The 23,882-nt window shown below is 43.1% G+C and overlaps 1 protein-coding gene across 1 annotated transcript in view; it reads right to left on the bottom strand.

Moving 5' to 3' along the window:
• LOC110958423 (ras-related protein Rab-26) overlaps positions 1–23,882 on the bottom strand; it is a 198,449-nt gene that overhangs the window by 27,652 nt on the left and 146,915 nt on the right. The gene's annotated exons all lie outside the window — the stretch shown is intronic.

Here is a 23,882-nt window from a genome sequence, read left to right on the forward strand (position 1 = left end):
TCCTTGTATGATAGAGTAGATACTATCAGCCTTAGCCCCACCTTCACCTCTAGTGGTTAAATACCTGGGACTCTCCAAACTAGTTTTAGAACTGAAGAAGCCACTCTGATGAGAGGTGCAACGTCTTTAAGATCACAAGAATAAGTCCAGTTGCTTGAACTAAACCCTTCACCTTAAGATGACCTGGACGACTGAGAACCTTCACAGACATAGTCCCCAGCCTATTCATGCTGGTCACTAGATAATGAATATTAGTCTTGAGCCTATTCATGCTAGTCGTTAACCTATGAATACTAGTCACTAGCCTGTTTATGCTAGTTACAAGACGAAAAATGCAGTAGCCCTTATCACAGTATTGTTAATTATGATTATCTTGATGGTAGCAATCAATTCACACTGACTCATTGATTCTAATGCCAAGCCTAAAAATGTTAGTCACTAGCTTCAAAATGCTAGCTGCTGTCCAATTGATGCCAAACAGTTTATGATTGATGCTAGTGATAAGTGAGGTATAGTATAAAAGTTTAAAAAGGGTTGCTATGTATGTTGTGGTGTTTTGGAGTATACTAAAAAAGGCACTCGTTTTGGTGTATATCCAGTGGAATGTCTTGATGTGAATTTCTTGGCTTGCCAAATGGAAAGCAAGGTCAGTGAGGAGGTAAAACAACTTGTAGACTAAGTAGGAAGAGATTCTGCCTGTCTCTCAGTTTCCATCACATTTATCACTGCTGGTCTATCAGCGGCTACATCAGTTGCTGGCTTCAACACAAACATTGGCTTCTCCCACTTACCAGTAGTCCTATTTTAGCCACAAGCCATGTGCCATAATAATAAAGACAACTGATGCTTCATGTTGGCCACTCTCCTCGCATGACGTCCTTTTTTCTGGCATATCAAAGAACTCAATCAGCCTGATTCAATTCTTAATCTAAATTTTTACAGGAATAATCTGATCTTGTAAAGGAAGAAAAAGATTTAAGACCATCTAGCCATTGATAAGCTTAAAGCATATTCCATTATTGCAACCAAGTTAAATTGTGTCTGCTGTCTATGCTAACCAAATGAAGATGTTATGTTGTTTTCTGACTGAATCATCTGCAGTATATAGGACAAAGCAATCTTTAAGTATAGTGATATCAGTGATAGGTAAAAGGATGCAGACAGAGAAGTTTGGATGGAGTCTAATGGAGTTGTGTGTGAATCTGGGTTTGGTCCACTGAGATGTGTCGAGCAGACCAGAGAGATCTGCAATGTTGGCTGGAAGCAACGCTGCAGGCAGGTAAATGGTGAGGCTGCAAACCACCACGTATACACATAAACACAGGCAGAGACCACACTTACTCTGTGCATGCATCTCATATTTGTATCGCCTTCACTATACTTGTTATGCTAACTTACATACTGTTTGAATTTTACTGCTAGCTATATATGGAGTATGTTTAATGTCAGAGCCGTACATCATAAGAGTAAACTATGAGTCAGTTTTCAATGTTAGCTTGTACTTTGTTTGGTTCACATATCCTGTCATACATGTATCCAAATGTGTGTTGTGTTTTCCGTGCTTTCCCACCCCTCCCTCTTCTCCCATCCCTCCCCCTTGCCCTCCTCTGTCCTTCTCAACCCGCCCGGCCAGCAGGTAGATGGGTCCCCCCTATATAGAGCCGGGTTCTGCTCGAGGTTTTTTCCCTGTTAAAAGGGTGTTTTCCTTGCCACTGTCGCCTTTGGGCTTGCTCTGGGGGTCAGGCATATGGGTTCTGTAAAGCGTCTTGGGACGATTTGACTGTAATTGACGCTATATAAATAAAATTGAATTGAATTGAATTGAATATTTCCTCATCATTTCACTTTTTTATATTTACATTGGCTGAGCAAGAAAATAATGTAGGGAAAGTTGTGTGCTTGATTTTCTTTGTCTTAAAATAAATTTCATCCTAAGTTTAAAATAACAGCAAATGTATCACTTAAGAAATGAAGACCAGGGAGAGGAATCATTACACAAATATATCTACATTTTTAGGGTCTAAAATTAGATGAAAGCACAAAAATACACAACTTCACACCCTGACACTCGCTGTACTTAAAACCTGAAGATGACAAGCTGAACGCTGCTTTCAACTCTTAAAAGATCTGTAAGTTTCTATTTTTGCCTGTGTGTAGCTACTGGAAAATCAAGTCTTTCTGCCAAGAAGTAATGGCAGCTCTGAACTCTGCAGAGAGACAAACACGGTGAGGAGGATTCTGGTCGCATGACTCTGAATAACTCTGATAGCACACAGGCTACAATAAGATAAGAGATAAGATAGACTTTATTAATCTCACTAAGGAGAAATTTAACATTACAGGGCTCTTAGAAACAAAAACAAAAAACAGGAGTGCAAAAGTCACGAAAGTGCAAGAACAAGATAATAAATATTGCACATAATAACAACTACACAGTAGTGTTATACAGTCTGATGGCAGTGGGGATGAAGGACCTGCGGTAGCGCTCCTTCTTGCACTGAGGGTGTCGGAGTCTTGTGCTAAAGGAGCTGCTCAGCTCCACTACAGTCCGGTGCAGTGGGTGGGAGCTGTTGTCCATGATGGATGAGAGCTTGGTCAACATCCTCCTCTCACCCACATCCATCACAGAGTCCAGTGGGCAGCCCAGGACAGAGCTGGCCCTCTTGGTCAGCTTGTTCAGTCTCTTCATGTCCCGCTCTGTGCTGCCCGGGGCCCAGCAGACGACAGCGTAGAGGAAAGCAGAGGCTACCACAGTGTCATAGAAAGTCCTTAGTAGAGGTCTGCACACTCCGAAGGACCTCAGCCTCCTCAGAAGGTGGAGGCGACTCTGGCCCTTCTTGTACAGAGCATCGTATGTGGCTATAGTTTGTAGCCTTTGGGCAAAACCCAGTTAGAAATGTCACTTCAGCTGGAGAAAAGGGGGTACAGCTGCAGGATTCATCCAGTCACTCATTATGAAGAAGCAGCAGGTTGAGTTTAGTTAAAACATAAATAACTGTATTAATTTGCTTTTAGATTTGGCCTAATTTCAGATCTGCTCAGCAACTATCATGCAGCATTTTATTCCTGATTCAGGAATCAACACACAATGGCTGCAGCACAATGAACACATAGAGAGAGGTGGTCTAGTTCCAGTTGGATGTGTCAGTCTGAGGAATGACTGTGACAAAAGTGTTATTTTTCTGCTTTTCAGATGCAATGATGCATGTAAACAGTGGAAAAGCACTACTGCATGTCGATGTGGTGAAAGAGTGCAGAAAAATCCTGTACTGTGTGAGTACATAGCACATCCATAAATACACAACAAATGATCCAGATGTTTAAACTATGGCTGTGTCTTAAGAGTTGAATACCATGTTCCAAGACCTAACCTGGCCCAGAGGAATACTTTTTTTTTTTGCTCAAGATAGTCTTTTCTTGAACTCTCAATACAGGAAGGAGATCTCAATTGAAGATTTTTTTGAGATCACCTCAATCTGATTTATCACTCCTAAAACCCCCTTAGGAGCAAATTGAGATAATGTGAGACTGAGTTTTTGAGACTTGTAGGAGAAATGTAAGTCATAGAGGAGATCTAATCATTGTATCTTATGATCTCATTCATGTCTTGCTTATTGCTCCGAAAAGCCAGGAGGAGCCCTAAGGAGTTGTAATAGAGATCTCAATTGCCTTTCATCTTAAGATCATCTGAATCTCAATTATTGCTCCTAAATCCCCATCTCCACCCCCCCACAGGAGCAAAAATGAGATAATGTGAGATCTCATCATTGGATCTTCCTGATTTCATTCATGTCTTGCTTATTGCTCCTAAAAATTTAGGAGGAGCATGGAGGAGTTGTAGGAGAGATCTCAATTGCCTTTCTTCTGAAGCTCACTTCAATCTGAATTATGGCTCCTAAACCCCCCTTAGGAGCAAAACTGAGCAGTGGATATGAGAATCAATTCACAGGGGAGCATGTCGGGCGAACTGACGGAACAAATACCGTTTGCACGACATCCCGAGTATTCGGATCACAAAGTAAATATTCGGATACCACCATCGCGACCAAATATTTGGTTATTCGGGTCCAGCCCAAGATAATGTGAGAATGACTTTGGGACAAAGGTAATACAAAATTGTGATTAAAATGGAAGAAATAAAGAAGGAACAACCGAGAGCAAACTGCAGCCCCATTTATTTAATACAACACAATGAATAGTGAACTGTAACAATGACAGCAATCACAAAAGTCTAATTTTTTTGGAGAAAAAAGTAACAATTTTTGAAGAAGACAGTTATAAGAACAAGTTTTAATTTTGAGAAAATGTAAAAAATTTACAAGATTATTGAATTTACAATCCACTGAAAATGGCTTTGCAACACATATTTGGGTCTTGACCTACCAGTTCAGAACCAGGAGAAAAAGCCTTTGGTCTCACCTTAGTATCAACAATATCTCATTTGTGTCTAGGAGAAATAAAAGACAACAATGGATTTTGCTGTCCTCTGGGAGTTCTCGGGATAATTAGACTAGTGACTTTTTGTGGATACACTGGGTCAGTTTGCACCAACTACTGGACCTTTAGTATGTACTGCAGCTAATCAATGGTCTTCTTGTCTCCAACGCTGCAAAGACTACTGTTTATTGCAAATATCACTACCACTAATGGACAGTTTGACAGGTTGGTCAGTATTTGTGTCACGATCTAGGTGGTGTGAACCCAAGCAGCAGGGAGGCACGGACACTAAACAGAACAGGGGGGCTGAACTAAACTAAACTAAACTACACTAAGGGCGGACCAGACGGCCGAGGTGAAAACTAACATAAAACTAAACTAACAGTGGAGAGGAGACTCACACACGGGTCCAGGGGATCGGGAGATGAGGTGGGGAGCTGAGCTGAGGGAGCCGGTGGTGGGGACGGGGCGAGGACAAAGGAGCGGGCGGACCGGGAGCAGATGGAGGAGTGATGAGCAGACGAGGAATTTCGGGGTGAGAAGCAGACGAGATAATCCATATGGAAGCGGAATCCAGGTAGTGAGGGGCATGTGGCGGTGTGCGGCATGTAATGATCCAGCGACGAGCTGAGTGAAGAGCCAGGCTCTTATGTTGCACTGAGCGCCAAACAGGAGAGGGAGGGGCCATGACAGTACCCCCCCCCCAATGTGCGTCTCCTGGCGCACACCGGGCTGGTCGGGGTACCGACGGGGCGTCTCAGGGACTGGCAGAGCTCTGGCTGGAGGGACCTCTCCGGGGGGGGCGGCCCGAGGGCAGGGTGGGCTGGGGCTGGGTGGGTGGGAAGGAATGCACCGGAAGACGGCCTGAGGGGTGGACAGGCTGGGGCCGGACAGGCTGGAAGGACCGCTCCAGAGGGCAGCCTGGGGGCTGGACAGGCTGGGGCTGGACAGGCTGGAGGAACCGCTCCGGAGGACGGCCCGGGGGCTGGACAGGCTGGAAGGACTGCTCCGGAGGGCGGCCTGGGGGTTGGACAGGCTGGAGGGACCGCTCCGGAGGACGGCCCGTGAGCTGGACAGGTTGGGGCAGGGCAGGCTGGAGCCGGAGGCTGGCCCGACGAGGACCCTCCGGGGGCCGAACTGGGAATCGGCAGCTGATCCGACGAGGACCCTCCGGTGGCCGGACTGGGTGCCGGCAGTGGCGGGACCCCTCTGGGGGTGACACGGGAGCCGGAGACCCCTCCAGGGGCAGAACTGGGGCCGGAGCTGGGGACCCCTCCGGGGGTGACGCTGGAGACGGGGGCCCCTCCAGGGGCAGAACCGGAGCCGAAACCGGGGACCCCTCCAGGGGTGGCACAGGAGCCAGGGACCCCTCCAGGGGTGGCACAGGAGCCGGGTACCCCTCCAGGGGTGGCACGGGAGCCGGGGGCCCATCCAGGGGCAGAGCTGGAGCTGGAGGCCCCTCCGGGGGCATAACAGGAGGCAGGACTGGGGCTCAGGGGAGGCCTTAAGCCTCCTCAAGGCTGCCGAGGAGGCTTTACACCCCCTCAAGGCTGCTGAGGAGGCGTTTTGCCTCATCAAGGACTTGGGGGAGGCGTGTTGCCTCATCAAGGACTCGGGGGAGGCATTTCCTGTCTTCAAAGCTGCAGAGGAGGCATTTCACCTCTTTAAAGCTGCAGAGGAGGCGTTTTGCCTCTTTAAAGCTGCAGAGGAGGCGTTTCGCCTCTTCAAGGTTGCAGGAGAAGCTTTTAGCTTCTTTGAAACTGCAGGAGAGGCGGGAAACCTCTTTAAAGCAGCAGGGGAAGTTTTTAGCTTCCTCAAGGCTGCAGGGGGAGCTTTTAGCTCCTTCAAGGCTGCAGGGGAAGCCTGTAGTTTCCTTAAAGCTGCAGGGGAGGCTGGGAGCCTCAACGCTGCAGGGCCCACATGGAACGGAGATGGGGCGGTGGCCCCCACAAGGACAGGAGACGGGACGATGGACCCCACAGAAATAGACGACGGGGCGATGGGCCCCACAGGAACAGAAGACGGGGCGATGGGCCCTACACACGTGGACAAAATTGTTGGTACCCCTCAGTTAAAGAAGGAAAAACCCACAATTCTCACTGAAATCACTTGAAACTCACAAAAGTAACAATAAATAAAAATTTATTGAAAATTAAATAATCAAAATCAGCCATCACTTTTGAATTGTTGATTAACATAATTATTTAAAAAAAACAAACTAATGAAATAGGGCTGGACAAAAATGATGGTACCCATAACTTAATATTTTGTTGCACAACCTTTTGAGGCAATCACTGCAATTAAACGATTTCTGTATTTGTCAATGAGCGTTCTGCAGCTGTCAACAGGTATTTTGGCCCACTCCTCATGAGCAAACAGCTCCAGTTGTCTCAGGTTTGATGGGTGTCTTCTCCAAATGCCATGTTTCAGCTCCTTCCACATATGTTCAATGGGATTCAGATCTGGGCTCATAGAAGGCCACTTTAGAATAGTCCAACGCTTTTCTCTCAGCCATTCTTGGGTGTTTTTGGCTGTGTGTTTTGGATGGTTGTCCTGTTGGAAGACCCATGACCTGCGACTGAGACCAAGCTTTCTGACACTAGGCAGCACATTTCTCTCCAGAATGCCTTGATAGTCTTCAGATTTCATTGTACCTTGCACACTTTCAAGACACCCTGTGCCAGATGCAGCAAAGCAGCCCCAAAACATTACTGAGCCTCCTCCATGTTTCACCGTAGGGACAGTGTTCTTTTCTTCGTATGCTTGGTTTTTGAGTCTATGAACATAGAGTTGATGTGCCTTACCAAAAAGCTCCAGTTTGGTCTCATCTGTCCAAAGGACATTCTCCCAGAAGCTTTGTGGCTTGTCAACATGCATTTTTGCAAATTCCAGTCTGGCTTTTTTATGAGTTTTTTTCAGCAGTGGTGTCCTCCTTGGTCGTCTCCCATGAAGTCCACTTTGGCTCAAACAACGACGAATGGTGCGATCTGACACTGATGTACCTTGGCCTTGGAGTTCACCTTTAATTTCTTTGGAGGTTGCTCTGGGCTCTTTGGATACAATTCCAACGATCCGTCTCTTCAATTTGTCATCAATTTTCCTCTTGCGGCCACGTCCAGGGAGGCTGGCGACTGTCCCGTGGGTCTTGAACTTCTGAATAATATGAGCCACTGTTGTCACAGGAACTTCAAGCTGTTTAGAGATGGTCTTATAGCCTTTACCTTTAAGATGTTTGTCTATAATTTTTTTTCGGATGTCCTGGGACAATTCTCTCCTTCGCTTTCTGTTGTCCATGTTCAGTGTGGTACACATCTTTTCACCAAACAGCAGGGTGACTACTTGTCTCCCTTTAAATAGGCAGACTGACTGATTATGAGTTTGGAAACACCTGTGATGTCAATTAAATGACACACCTGAGTTAATCATGTCACTCTGGTCAAATAGTTTTCAATCTTTTATAGAGGTACCATCATTTTTGTCCAGGCCTGTTTCATTAGTTTGTTTTTTTAAATAATTATGTTAATCAACAATTCAAAAGTAATGGCTGTTTTTGATTATTTAATTTTCAATAAATTTTTATTTATTGTTACTTTTGTGAGTTTCAAGTGATTTCAGTGAGAATTGTGGGTTTTTCCTTCTTTAACTGAGGGGTACCAACAATTTTGTCCACGTGTGTATATGAACAGGAGACACAGTTAGCTAGACTGCAAGATTGTCTTAAGGACATTAAAACCTGGATGACTTTTAACTTCCTACTATAATACTAAAATAATACTAAATTCAGACAAAACTGAAGTCATTGTATTTGGCCCCAAACATCTTAGAAACTCGCTTTCAAAGCAAATAGTTACTCTGGATGGAATTATGTTGGCCTCCAGTACTACTGTGAGGAATCTTGGAGTTATTTTTGACCAGGACATGTCCTTTAACTCACACATAAAGCAAGTCTGTAGGACTTCCTTTTTTCACCTGCGTAATATTGTAAAAATCAGGAACATTCTGTCTCAGATTGATGCAGAAAAATTAGTTCATGCTTTTGTTACTTCCAGGCTCGACTATTGCAATTCCTTATTATCGAGTTGTCCAAATAGCTCTCTTAAACAAATAGTTACTCTGGATGGAATTATGTTGGCCTCCAGTACTACTGTGAGGAATCTTGGAGTTATTTTTGACCAGGACATGTCCTTTAACTCACACATAAAGCAAGTCTGTAGGACTTCCTTTTTTCACCTGCGTAATATTGTAAAAATCAGGAACATTCTGTCTCAGATTGATGCAGAAAAATTAGTTCATGCTTTTGTTACTTCCAGGCTCGACTATTGCAATTCCTTATTATCGAGTTGTCCAAATAGCTCTCTTAAACATCTACAGTTGATCCAAAACGCTGCTGCGAGAGTACTGACAGGAGTTAGCAAAAAGAAATCATATTTCCCCTATACTTGCTTCTCTTCACTGGCTTCCTGTTAAATCCAGAATAGAATATAAAATCCATCTTCTGACATATAAAGCTCTTCATAACCAATCTTCATCATATCTTAAAGATCTGTTAGTACCATATTATCCAAGTAGAACTCTTCGCTCTCAAACTGCAGGCTTACTTGTTGTTCCTAGAATTTCTAAAAGTAGAATGGGAGGCAGAGCCTTCAGTTATCAGGCGCCTCTCCTGTGGAACCTGCTCCCAGTTGGGGTTCGGGAGGCAGATACCCTCTCTATTTTTAAGACCAGGCTTAAAACATTCCTTTTTGACAAATCTTATAGTTAGGGCTGACTGGGTGACCCACAGGGGTTCGGCTTGTGTCTTCATTTGCACAGCTGACTCCCTCTTGGACGTCCCTTCGTTCTGCCTCTAGTCATGCTGCTATAGGCCTAGGCTGCTGGGGGACTTTTCTTGATGCACTAAGCCCTTCTCTATCTACCTTTATGTTTAATATGTATACCGTTATTGCATTACATTCACTCTGTTTCCCCCTGTGCTATTTCTCCAAGTGTCCCTGGTCCCAGAGCTGGATGCTTCAGATCTGCGGTTGATGTTCCACCAACTGGTCCAGTCTCCACCATGTCCACTGTGGGATGCTGCTGCTGACCTTCCTCCAGCCCTCTGCTTCCAACTCCCCTTTTTCCACCAGTCAACTCTGCATCGCCCTCACTATACTTGTTATGCTAACTTACATACTGTTTGAATTTTACTGCTAGCTATATATGGAGTATGTTTAATGTCAGAGCCATACATCATAAGAGTAAACTATGAGTCAGTTTTCAATGTTAGCTTGTACTTTGGGGCGGCTGTGGCTCAGGTGGTAGAGCGGGTCGTCCAATGATCGAATGGTTGGCGGTTCGATTCCCGCTCTCGCCTAGTCATGTGCTGCATGCCGAAGTTTCCTTGGGCAAGATTCTGAACCCCGAATTGCCTACCAGTGACTGTTCCACTGGTGTGTGAATGTATACTGACTGATGTTGCAGGTTGATTAGCAACCTGCACATTAGTGTGTGAATGTGTGTGTGTCTGGGTGAATGGGAGCAATTGTTGTAAAAGCGCTTTGAGTACTCTGATGAGTAGAAAAGCGCTATATAAGAGCAAGTCCATTTACCATTTACTTTGTTTGGTTCACATACACACGTGGACAAAATTGTTGGTACCCCTCAGTTAAAGAAGGAAAAACCCACAATTCTCACTGAAATTACTTGAAACTCACAAAAGTAACAATAAATAAAAAATTTATTGAAAATTAAATAATCAAAAACAGCCATTACTTTTGAATTGTTGATTAACATAATTATTTAAAAAAACAAACTAATGAAACAGGCCTGGACAAAAATGATGGTACCTCTATAAAAGATTGAAAACTATTTGACCAGAGTGACATGATTAACTCAGGTGTGTCATTTAATTGACATCACAGGTGTTTCCAAACTCATAATCAGTCAGTCTGCCTATTTAAAGGGAGACAAGTAGTCACCCTGCTGTTTGGTGAAAAGGTGTGTACCACACTGAACATGGACAACAGAAAGCGAAGGAGAGAATTGTCCCAGGACATCCGAAAAAAAATTATAGACAAACATCTTAAAGGTAAAGGCTATAAGACCATCTCTAAACAGCTTGAAGTTCCTGTGACAACAGTGGCTCATATTATTCAGAAGTTCAAGACCCACGGGACAGTAGTCAACCTCCCTGGACGTGGCCGCAAGAGGAAAATTGATGACAAATTGAAGAGACGGATCGTTCGAATTGTATCCAAAGAGCCCAGAGCAACCTCCAAAGAAATTAAAGGTGAACTCCAAGGCCAAGGTACATCAGTGTCAGATCGCACCATTCGTCGTTGTTTGAGCCAAAGTGGACTTCATGGGAGACGACCAAGGAGGACACCACTGCTGAAAAAAACTCATAAAAAAGCGAGACTGGAATTTGCAAAAATGCATGTTGACAAGCCACAAAGCTTCTGGGAGAATGTCCTTTGGACAGATGAGACCAAACTGGAGCTTTTTGGTAAGGCACATCAACTCTATGTTCATAGACTCAAAAAGCAAGCATACGAAGAAAAGAACACTGTCCCTATGGTGAAACATGGAGGAGGCTCAGTAATGTTTTGGGGCTGCTTTGCTGCATCTGGCACAGGGTGTCTTGAAAGTGTGCAAGGTACGATGAAATCTGAAGACTATCAAGGCATTCTGGAGAGAAATGTGCTGCCTAGTGTCAGAAAGCTTGGTCTCAGTCGCAGGTCATGGGTCTTCCAACAGGACAACGATCCAAAACACACAGCCAAAAACACCCAAGAATGGCTGAGAGAAAAGCGTTGGACTATTCTAAAGTGGCCTTCTATGAGCCCAGATCTGAATCCCATTGAACATATGTGGAAGGAGCTGAAACATGCCATTTGGAGAAGACACCCATCAAACCTGAGACAACTGGAGCTGTTTGCTCATGAGGAGTGGGCCAAAATACCTGTTGACAGCTGCAGAACGCTCGTTGACAAATACAGAAATCGTTTAATTGCAGTGATTGCCTCAAAAGGTTGTGCAACAAAATATTAAGTTATGGGTACCATCATTTTTGTCCAGCCCTATTTCATTAGTTTGTTTTTTTAAATAATTATGTTAATCAACAATTCAAAAGTGATGGCTGATTTTGATTATTTAATTTTCAATAAATTTTTATTTATCGTTACTTTTGTGAGTTTCAAGTGATTTCAGTGAGAATTGTGGGTTTTTCCTTCTTTAACTGAGGGGTACCAACAATTTTGTCCACGTGTGTATCCTGTCACACATGTATCCAAATGTGTGTTGTGTTTTCCGTGCTTTCCCACCTCTCCCTCTTCTCCCATCCCTCCCTCTTGCCCTCCTCTGTCCTTCTCAACCCGCCCGGCCAGCAGGCAGATGGGTCCCCCCCATAGACTGTATATATAGTGGACGTAGCATCTGGCTCCAGAATTGAAGCCAACCCGGAAGTGTCAAAAACTTGCAATATCACGCTGTCCGCTTGGGTTGGCTCCAAAAAGTTTTTTCTCCATAGACCCCAATTCATTTTTGGAAAAAATAAAATTTGATAGACTGATTTTCTACAGCTCAGGATTTTTTTTCCCGTTAGTTTTCATGGTCAAAATGAGAGATCAGGTGGCCGATCTTAAAACAAATCAATACTGAATTTTAAATAAATCGTTAAAGCTGGCGGAGCCAGGGGGCGTGGCTATACTTGATAGACAGCAACAGAAGCCTCTGCGGTAAAATGTGGGCGGGATAAGAGAGTCCTCAGCCAATCCTGTCCCTAGTTGCTCTCCGGTCCAGTCTGTTTGATGACGCTTTTTACGTCACTGGCTCCAAAAAATCCAAAACGGCGACCAGGAAGGAGCAAAATCCGGGCTTAATTTTCTCGGCGTTGAAACCAACGGGTGACGTCACGGTTAGTTTATGCCTGGTCCCCCCTATATAGAGCCGGGTTCTGCTCGAGGTTTTTTCCCTGTTAAAAGGGTGTTTTCCTTGCCACTGTCGCCTTTGGGCTTGCTCTAGGGTCAGGCATATGGGTTCTGTAAAGCGTCTTGAGACGATTTGACTGTAATTGATGCTATATAAATAAAATTGAATTGAATTGAATTGAGATGGGGCGATGGCCCCTGCAAGGACTGGAGACGGGGCGATGGCCCCCATACGGCCACAAGAAAGAGCGATGGTCCCCATATGGACAGGAGACGGGGCAGTGGCCCCCACAGGGACAGGAGGGAGGGAGGTGGCACGGGGCCTTTCCACAGCCGGGAGTGAGGTGGCACAGGGCCTCTCCTCGACAGGGAGTGAGGCGGCACGGGGCCTCTCCTCCACCGGGAGTGAAGCGGCACAGGGCCTCTCCTCGGCAGGGAGTGAGTCGGCACGGGGCCTCTCCTCGACAGGGAGTGAGTCGGCATGGGGCCTCTCCTCGACAGGGAGTGAGGCGGCACGGGGCCTCTTTTTGACAGGGAGTGAGGCGGCGTCGACCCACTCAGGAAAAGTGGCGGCGTTGACCCGCTCGGACGGTGAGGCAGCACCAGGCCCCTCTAACGCTGCAGGCGAGGTGGCACGGGGCCCCTCCAGCACCGCTGGTGAGGTGGCACAAGGCTCCTCAGGGACAGGAGTAGGGGAGCTTCAGTGTCTTCTGGCGCCGTGCCTTTGGTGACCAGGTCTCTTGGCGGGCGGCACCATGGCTAGCGGGGAAACAGAATCGGGTGGGCTGCCAGGTGGGGTGGCCTCGAGCCCCTCAAAGGTTGCACAGGCGGCCTCGAGCCCCTCAAGGATCACCATGGCGGCTTCCCGTACCCCAGGAACCCGAGAGGGATCCACAGATCCATCAGAGCCTGCCAAAACGGTCCTGAGGTTCTCAGAGGCAGCCAGGAATGCCTCAATGGTCGGAGAGGGAGCCTCAGTCCCCACAGAGGCGAGATAACCGGCCAGTCGCTCAGCGGCTACCAAGGTGGCCTGGAGAATCTCAAAAGTCGGGGGGGCAATTTAAAAAAAAAGGGGTGCCTGCTGGGTTCTTAGGTGGCTGGATCATTCTGTGACGATCTAGGTGCTGTGAACCCAAGCAGCAGGCAGCAGACAGGCAGGTTGATAAATGAACAGGGTTTTAATAATAAAATGAAACACAGAAGCTCTCCACACGGGAGGCACGGACACTTAACAGAACGGGGGGCCGGACAAAACTAAACTACACTCAGGGCGGACCAGACGGCCGAGGTGAAACCAGAGTCGAATACTTAGTGGCTTGTAAAGCTTGGAGGTTAACCTGTGGGAGGCTTGAGGAAGGGCACAAATAAGCTTCCCTCTATCTTAACAGCTTGTATTTTCAAGTTTATAACACAAAATACAACAATGAAGAGCCTTTCACCATATGGGACCTTTAAGTCTAGCAGTCTTAACAGGTGCTTTAATAGAGCATGCCTATGTGACAATTCCAAATTAAACCCAGCACAGAGGGGCTGCACAGTGGAGTAGTGGTTAGCACTTTTGCCTTGCAGCAAGAAGATCCCCGGTTCAAATCCCGACCTGGGCCTGGGATCTTTCTGCATGGAGTTTGCATGTTCTCCCTGTGCATGCGTGGGTTTTCTCCGGGTACACCGGCTTCCTCCCATAGTCCAAAAATATGCTGAAGTTAATTGATCAAATTGCCCGTACGTGTGAATGTGAGTGTGATTGTTCGTCTGTATATGTAACCCTGTGACAGAATGGCGACCTGTCCAGGGTGTCCCTTACCTTCGCCCGAGTCAGCTGGGATAGGCTGACCTGCGACCCTAGTGAGGATAAAGTGGTGTATAGAGAATGGATGGATGGATGGACCCAGCACAGAGAGATTTACTGTTGCTAGATGAGACAAGATAAATCTGTAAAGGGCAGCACAATGCATTTGCTACATCACACATCAATACAGCCAGACGAGAAGGTGATGCTGCTGATAAATGCTGTTGCTAAGTTCACCAAAAACTTTATTTTTCATTTATAAGTTACTGTTTTATTTTTTTTTAACAAAGTTTAGGTCTCAGATTGCCTGTGGGCATTTGTTTAGTTAATACACTAATACATATATTTAAATAGGTGCACCGTTGACAGACTGTATATCTACTTTGGCAATCTGAAAAAAATGCAGCTATTAACAGTGTTATTAATGCCAGTTGTCATTCAATTATTGTAATTTATTAGATGCCAAAAATACAACAACAAAAATCCCCACCAACCACCACCGTGTTATCCTAAAATTGGCATCAGCCAAGAAGTATCAACTGACTACAACCCCATTCGCTATTTATGTAAACTGCATACACTAAAAACAGAACTAAATAAATACACTTTGGAGTTCTGCTGCCTTTTGCATTTTTGGGCCCATAGAGAATATGTACTAGAGTCACTCTCCAGCTGATTCGGCTAAAACTACACTCACCTGAGACCTTCCCTGCCTTCCTGTGGCTCCCTGAACACATGGATATCAAGACATTATTTAAAGTTGTGGCTCATGCCTTTAAGATTCTAGAGATTTTAAATTTTTATCTTAAAAGACACAATAAATGCCAACTAGCAGTGCAATAATCTCAACCAAACCTTACAACGCATGTGGGTAAAAATTATTTTTGACCAGTGTGCTCCACATAATCCTGCAGACCAATTGTGGCCACTCTGGCACAATTACCTTCAACCCTGGCGCTGTTGCTGGAGGCTTTTGTGAAAGGAATGAACTTCAGATATAAGTTTTCACTGAGACTGAGAGATTAATAACTGTAGGCTGAAGAGGAAGAAAGAGCTGAAGTCCCATGAGTCTAAGTGAGATGGTGAGATGCACTCTGAGGAAGAACAAGAAGCGAAAGATGAAAAGGCAGAGAGGAAGAGATCTTTTCATCCCTCGGAGTGAAGAGAGCAGCCGAGGCAGAACAGACTGACACTTATTAGCCTGCTGCACTCTGAATGTCTATTTGGGACAGCCTGTTATGGGGATGATGTGTGTGTCAGTGTGGTTTTGTGAGAAAGTGCATATGTGTGTGTGTGTTGCAATTGTTATTATAGGTACCCCAGCAACAGCAATGAAATCCTGAAAACTAACAGGTTATCAGCAATAGACACATTTACAAATTACAGATTTCTACTTGAGGCAACATTCAAGTACACGTTATCACCTTTATATGGAAGGTTTAAAATGACAAAATCAAATAGATAAAAAGTGAGATACAATTCTTCATAGTTTTCTTTTATTGTATACTGAGTCATGATTAAAGAAATATGTGTTTAAAGGGCAGTTACTTTGCTATTCCTCTTGTTTTTCCACTGTGACAACATTTCACAATTAAGAGATATGTACCTATCAACTATAACATTAAAACCACTGATAAGTGAAGTGAATGACATTTGTTCTGTTGGAAGACCTTGGCATTCATATGGACAGCTAGACCTACCTAGACATTCTTGCTCAAGCATACTTCCTTATGGCAATGGCACCACCCAACACCACCTACCTCCCACATGCTGGATGTTGGTATAACTGTCATCAAGCGCTTGAATATCCACAACTCCACTTTTTGTCATTCAAGAAATCACTGCAGACACTTGTGTCTATCATGACCTTGGCAACTAAAATGTCCACCAACCTTGCCAAGCCGTTGAGGAAGCATTGACAAACTCTCTAACTCCATGTGTAGTGTGTGACGTGCTAGTTTATGATACCACTCTCAATCAGGATATTCTCATTTCCAATCTAGTGTGTGCTTGGTTGTTGCATGATGTACACCACTGATCTAAAGTTTGGGGTCAATTACAAATGTCCTTATTTTTCAAAGAAATGCAGTTCTTTTCAAAGAAGATAATATTAAATTAATCAGAAATACAGTCTAGACATTGTTAATGTGGTAAATGACTATTCTAGCTGGAAATGGCAGATTTTTAGGGTACCGAAGTCCAATTTATGCAACCATCACTCCTGTGTTCTAATGCTACATTTTCTTAGCTAATGGTGTTGAAAGGCTCATTGATAATTAAAAAACTCTTGTGCAATTATGTTAGCACATGAACAAAAGTGTGAGTTTTCATGGAAAACGTGAAATTGTCTGGGTGACCCCAAAGTAAGAACGAACTAACGAATGGTAGTGTATATTCGGTTGTCGAAATATTGTGTGTTGAAAAAACAAGTTCTTATTTCCCTATGTATGTTGCGCAAAATACTACATGTTCTTTCAGTAAATAATGGAATTAGGCTTCAAGATGTGCAGGTATTTTTAAGAAGTTTAATTTAAGTAAAGATTGACAAAAGGAGTGAAATCTAAATCTGAAGCTTCTTGCTAAAGCTGGCCAATCAGAAGAGAGCGAGCCCATCCATAGGTCGGAGTTTCAGACAGAGGCTTAACCAATGCAAGGGACAGATGGAAAATGAACTTGCACAAGGTCAAATGAAGATAAATAAGAAGTTACTTTAACCACTGATATGCCAGCAAAGCATCACGACAAAAACATAAATTCTCCTTTAAAGTCAAAATTGTCAAGAAGTAAAACACACGTTTACCCTTTTGTGCACATAAACCTGTAAGAAGATAATGCATACAATAAGATGTATTGTATTTATTTTCTTGTTTGTTTATTTAGTTTAGCAATTCCACATCTTTTGCACTGTGTAAGTGATTCCACTGGCTGCTATAGTCACAGTGCAGTTAAAGGAGTAGTCAGCTGTATTTAAAGCATGCTACATTTAGCTGCATGAAATCCTGCCATTACTGAACTAAAAACATCTTCAGTATGAAATACTTGCAGCTGTGTACCATTTAATGTAGTTTGTGATACGAAATGTGTCAGTGTCAACATGCTCTGTGATGTTAAAAGATGTAGAACCACAAATAATATTACTGTGCAATGTACTTTAGGCTGAAAGCTTTAAAAATTCCACAAAACAATACTGACATTACAAAAGTTCAGTCAATTCAAGTTGATTTTTTTTTTTTACGAAGAAATTGGTTGGTTGGATGTTTCCCTACCAAAAAAAAGGCTGAAAGCTAATTCACAATATATATGGAGAGTAAAATAACAATATTACATGTATTATTAGGATGGAAGTACACAGTGAAAGAACCAGAGAATTATTATTGTGGTGTTCAGGCAGAGATTATTATTCACTCTGGGAAGACACAGACACTGAGATCTTGGAAATTGTTATTTTTTCCCTGTGTAGCAAATCACTGTAGGCCAAAGAGTCCCTCACTTTTATCATTTGCTTAAGGAGGCATGACTGAAATATAGAAATACACCGCAGGGACCCATGTAGTAGTTTAATAAGCCTTTACATGCAGCCCTCAATTGAATGGGAAAAAAAATAATAAATTAAAATACACATCTGGAATGGTTGATCCAAGTTATGCTTTTTAAATTGTTGAATACATTTCTTAAATTTTGCGGTACTATTCAAAAATGTATGATTTGGATATTGCTATTTTAAGCCATAGACACACAATACGGGATGCAAAGATGGCTGTTCCATATATCACTGCGCCAACATAGCAATCGTAGTTGATCTAACCTTGACTTAACACATACACTGGCTATAGGCCATTAAGCCATCCATCACTCTTGTGTTCTAATGACACATTGTGTTAGCTAATCATGTTGAAAGGCCAATTGATGATTAGAAAACCCTTGTGTAATTATGTTAGCACATGAATAAAAGTGTGAGTTCTCATGGAAAACTTGAAATTGCCTGGGTGACCTCAAACGTTTCAACGGTAGTGTATGTAACATTTTAATGGGCTTCACTGTTGGTTCATACTGTTGTCTCCAAGCCTGGGACAACGTTTTGAATACTTTTCTAAATGCATGTTTGGCTTTTAAATCCTCATAAACAGAGAAAGTGGTCACATAATTTTGGGTTGCACTGCATATGCTAATTTGAGTAGTGGTGTGTCTCTACATGTGAGTGTCCGTGTTATCTGGTACATGATGTGTCTGTGTGAATGTCACTGTGTGGCTGTGAGTCAGTGTTTAGGGCTGCAGCACATGCTGGAGCATTAGTGTGAATGTCTGTGGACCTTTTCCAGATCCTTCACATGCTGCAATAAGCCAACTACAGATGGAGCCATTAAAGTTTCTGTCAAATCCTCACAAAACGCTGAATAACCAATTAGTGTTCGACTACCACAAGCCTTTCACGACTTAATCGGCCATTCCTTTTCTTTTACATATTCATGGAACAAACGTTGGCCTTTTCAAGCTGTTTTCTCACTCTTGTCTGATAAGCTGTGCAGACAATGGGGATGCTTTTTTCCCCAAAATAAAAAAAGAGAAAGAATTGCCATTGTTATCGAGGTGGTTTAAAGAAGCCTTGACAGAAGGGAGAAAGTATGACAAATAAACAGAGCAAGATGCAGAAAGGAAGAGAAAAGTGTGAGGGCACAAAGGGAAGATGGAGAAAATCAACAAATACACATCCAGTGTGTGTAGAAAAGAGAAGTACAAACATTTATTTGATTCAGGGCAATAAACACACAGCGAGCTGCAGAGTGCGTTTGCATTGTTAATTTACAGCTTGGCAAAGGAAAGGACCTTGAAGAGCAGAGTATCACCACCTTCATCTGCCAGTCAATTTTTATTTTTATTTTTGTTTGTTTCTGTGCACCCAAAAGCAATTTGGCAGCCCCATAGCTCAATTAGGCAAACTGGCACCAAGAATCATCAACTTTTATGTTGTTGCTGGGGAAACTGTGCTGCCAATGATTGCAAAAACACTTTTTTACAGCAATTTTACAGTTTAGAATTTCATTTAGCAGACATTTTTATCCAAAGCCATGTATGTCTGAGAGTAAATGCAACACAAGGGAGGTAGGAAGGGCAACAGTGACGACCTTGTCAAAGGGTCCTCATTGGACAACTGTGACCTGGCCAGGATTTGAACCACCAATTGAAACCAGTGTTGAGTCTCAATTGTCATACTGTGTTAAAATCTTCATCTTTTCATGTGATTGCATCCCCTGAGTGATGTCTATTTATTTGACGTTGTAATTAAAATTGTAGTTTCTAAGGATATACTGATCAAGCTTTTTCATGTCATTCCAGAGCACTTTCCTGTGCTAACATTAGGGGTGCTAATCACTGAGCTATCCAGCTATTTGTGTGGTTATTTGCTAAACCACACAAAAATGCACTAATCAATTGCAAGTCCACATTTGTTTTCTAACATTCAGACAGGTTCTGATTTTTTAAATCAATCTTCATACAATACCATATCCACATGTGCATTTCATTTTTGTTCACTGTTATCATTCATGCTGTCCAACCAGGCAGAGAACTGATTGCTCTTTGATGTAACAATGCAACTGGAGATTGCAACAGTCCTTATTCTAGGTGAACATACACTCTGACGCTTAGTTGAAGCTAATATAAGACTTGTAGGCAAATCAATGGCCACACAGAACACAGCTTCTTTAATGAAACATGGCTGGTACAGATGCTACCTCTGACCAGTAAAGAAGATGCAACACCTGGGCCTTACCAGCTGTTTTTCTCTTTTTCATACAGACATTTGATAGATGTCTGTCCTCAAGGATATACAGAAGGTTTCATAAAGTCAGGCCTGCAAACTGTAGAGGTGTGGAAAAGGTGACAAGCTGTGAAGCTAAAATCATGTCTGGAATTCCAGGGAAAAAAATGTTATTGTAGTGTGTATGTTAGGACACAAACTAATCCCTTTGAAGCCTTTTGAAATCTGAACATGACAAAACACCATAGCTTTACAGAATTGCAATTATTTTAACTACAATGTTCAATCAACTTTAGTAATTTCATGTTACTGTATTTTTATTTGGGGCTGCATAGTGGCTTGGTGGTTAGCACAGTCATCATGCAGCTAAAAGATCCCCGGTTTGTGTTCCCAGGATCTTGCTGCGTGGACTTTGAATGTTCCCCCTAGGCATGCATGCGTTTTCTCTGGGTACTCCGACTTCCTCTCACAATCCAAAAACATGCTTAGGTTAATTGTTGACTCTTGATTGTCCATAGGTGTGAATGCAGGTGTGATTGTTTGTCTATATGTAGCTCTGTGATAGGCTGATGACCTGTCCAGGGTGTCCTCTGCCATCACCCAAAGTCAGCTAGGATAGACTTCAGCGTCCCCGCGACCCTAATGAAGATTAGGCAGTGTATAGATAATGGATGGATGGATATTCTTGTTTGGATTGATATATTGCTTCTTATGTTTAAAGATATGCAGCTCTGACCGAAAAGCCCAATTGTAGAAAACTCTACATTTCCATTTTGTCCAGTTTGTCTCCCTTCCCTCCCAACTACACTTGTCTTTCCGGGTAATGAACAAATAGACCTTGAAATTTTATGCAGCAGACTGAGTTCATTTCTCACAGTACGCTACAAGCAGGTCAATGTTAGGTTACATGACCTCATATTATGAAAAGTGCAGCAGGAGAGCGCAGTGCAGTCAGGGCAGGTTAATTTCTTCTGTCACTACTGCTCAGGCTGCAGGTAATCCAACTTGACTCACAGTGAAGTCTCACATGCCACAGATAATCAGTCTCACTGAAAAGCTGCACTGTAGCCTTGTGAAAGACCTGCTAAATACTAAAACAGCAACTGTTGCCAAAAAGGTGCTAGCTGGCAAGCACAGTATGTAAAGTTCATCACATCAGATTTTTAAATCAATTACTGTCATTTACATCCCATCCCCTCGATATAGGTGACCCTGTATGGGGACATTATCGTAGCAAAACTATTTGTCAGTGCGAATGGAGAACTGTCCATCTGTATTTCAAAGTGAGATTTGTCAATGTGTAAAAGAATTTGTCTATGCGAACCGAGATTTGTCAATGCGAACCAGAATCTGCAAAAGTCACCTCAAACTTTGTCTGTCTGTAAGCAGGCTTTCAAATGTGTAAAAAATCTGCTAATCTGTACTAAAATTTGTACATGTAATACGATTTGTCCATGTGTACAAAGAGTTGTCTATGTGTACAAAGATATTCACAGTTGAAAAGTTTACATATTTGGCTACACAACTGCTGAAATACAGACAAATCACCAGTTATGAGTCAAACAGCTTCACAATTAGCTGTTTTTTTACACGACTTTTGCTACACTTCTGTCATGAGAGAGTCGTATCTGAAACATCAGGGTTTCTGTTCTGTCCGCTGTGTTCGGCTCTGCTGCCCTGTATCCCAGTCGTTACGCTGAAGACTCTCCAGTTAACTGTTAGCTGTAGATAAGTGTTCTGCAGGTCATTCAAGGCTGAATGGTTAAAATGCACATCACATGCACATGGACGAAAATGCCCTCAGCTCCTTGTTCGATCCTCGTTGCTATCTGGACCTTCACTGTATGTCTCTTTTCCCACAGTTCCTATCTATGGTCTACTGCACTTGTCATATAAAAAAGGTGGAAAAAAAGTAATTGTTTTCTCATATAAATCATCCAGTCTGAGGGGTACAGCAGTACTCTGTATGTTTCCTTGAAGATAATGGAAAATGTCAGAATCAAACTTGCTGCTGTTCTTTGAGTTTTAGGCATGACTGCATCATAAATCTTGAGAGAGAGGCGACTTATAGAGATTTTAGTAAGTGAATCAAACTTAAACTGAGTGGGAGGACAAAAATAGGAGGCGCGAAAGTGAAGAGGAGCTCCAGCTACAGTGTCAGTGGAAATTAGCAGACATCGAAAACAATTAGTGTGTGCTGCTTTGGGGTGGATAATGGGGAAAAACTCCATTAATTTCCTTTAAAGGAATCTTCTAAGAACAAATGTGGAGTGCCCAATCCTCCTATTAGCTCCAACTGAACTTAAGAATATCATGTTGCATGTGGATTTCTTACAGTGTCACCATGCCAAGAAGCGATCATATTGTGCTAAGTGTATTTAAAGGAGGGATGATGAAGGAACAGATAAATATTTCCACAAATTAATGGACATGAGGATTGTACTAAGATCAACCGCTACATATGGGAAATGCAACAGATCACATAAAAAGAAACACACCTCCACTGATCATGTTTACACAAACTGCTCCTTATAGCTGGCTCCATTTCTTCCTCCTCCCAACCATTTACCTGGCCGTGTGCCAGCTGACACCGGGTGTACATCAAATTGATTTTTACTTTACTGTTGAGGGAATCTGTTGAACAACAAAGCCTCCCCGCTGCGAAAAGGCTCTCAGTGATTTAATGATTTAATTTTTTTTTCTCTTCTGTGGCCTCTGTGCCTGAGCATGTTGGTCAATACCAACAAAAACCTGCCTGTGTGTGTGCATGCTGCCGCGCTTGTCTGTGGAGCGTTTGGCATGGGAGTGTAAATCTTTCACCAACAGGGTGCACGGTGCACACAGAAGCAGCTGTACAGCCCTGATATGAGGCTGTAAAGGATTCGAGGGTTTAAAGGCATCAGGCTCCTGAAACATTACAACTCTACTTCCACATAATGTATCAGCTATGAATAATGCAGCTTAGGCAACAGGCTGAAAAGCTATCATTTTGGCTACTGCCAACAGTATTTCCATTTGTTGTTGGTTTAAGTCAGTGTATTTGAAATATTCAGCCAAAGTTCTGTGTCATAATCACATTAATTTCTAAGTTTAATGATATCTGAACAGTGGACACACCAAGCATTATTCAACAATCAGAGACAAGCACGGTCTAATCAATTATGATGGAAATGAGGGGAAAAAACATGTTACACGTGTAATCAAGAACCAGTTGACATGACAACAAACAAAGCACAACATTAGTCCTCAACATGTTCTAAATAAATGAAGATGAAAGTACAATTTCAGGACTGACAAAGGGGGCTGCATGGTGGCTTGGTCGTTAGCACTTTCGGCTTGCGGCTAGAAGACCCTCAATCCATCCCGGGAACTTTCTGCATGGAGTTTGCATGTTCTTCTTGTGAATTTGTGGATTATCTCCAGGTACTCTGGATTCCTCCCACAATCCAAAAACATGCTGAGGTTAATTGGTAACTCTAAATTGTCTGTAGGTGTGAATGTAAGTGTGATTGTTTGTCTGCATATGTAGCTCTGTGATAGACTGGTGACCTGTCCAGGGTGTCCCCTGCCTTCATTCTAAGTCAGCTGGGATAGATTCCAGCCGCCCCGCTACCTGAATGAAGATTAAGCAGTGTATAGATAATGGAAGGACTGAAAAAGGTTTCTGTGCACTGGTTTCCATTTGTCTGTGTTATGACAGGACAACAGCGAACTGTCACATGAAAAAGGGCCAGAGATGAAAAACACCTTGTCACATTAAGACCTTCTCCGATCGCAGATAGCAGCCACACTGTCATCTGCACTGAACATCATAGAGGTCCATTCTCTTCTCTTTTAGTTGCGTTGCAAATTGAACAGGATATAATTGGTGCAAATCGAGATGGAGGTGAGGACGGAGCAGTGGGAAGAGAACGGAAATGAAGGACAGTAATTTAATGTGTCACTCATATAGATGGAAAATAACCGTTTTCTAAATAATTATCAACAGATT

This window comes from Acanthochromis polyacanthus, chromosome 19 (genome assembly GCF_021347895.1).
Source record: "Acanthochromis polyacanthus isolate Apoly-LR-REF ecotype Palm Island chromosome 19, KAUST_Apoly_ChrSc, whole genome shotgun sequence".
NCBI lineage: Eukaryota > Metazoa > Chordata > Actinopteri > Pomacentridae > Acanthochromis > Acanthochromis polyacanthus.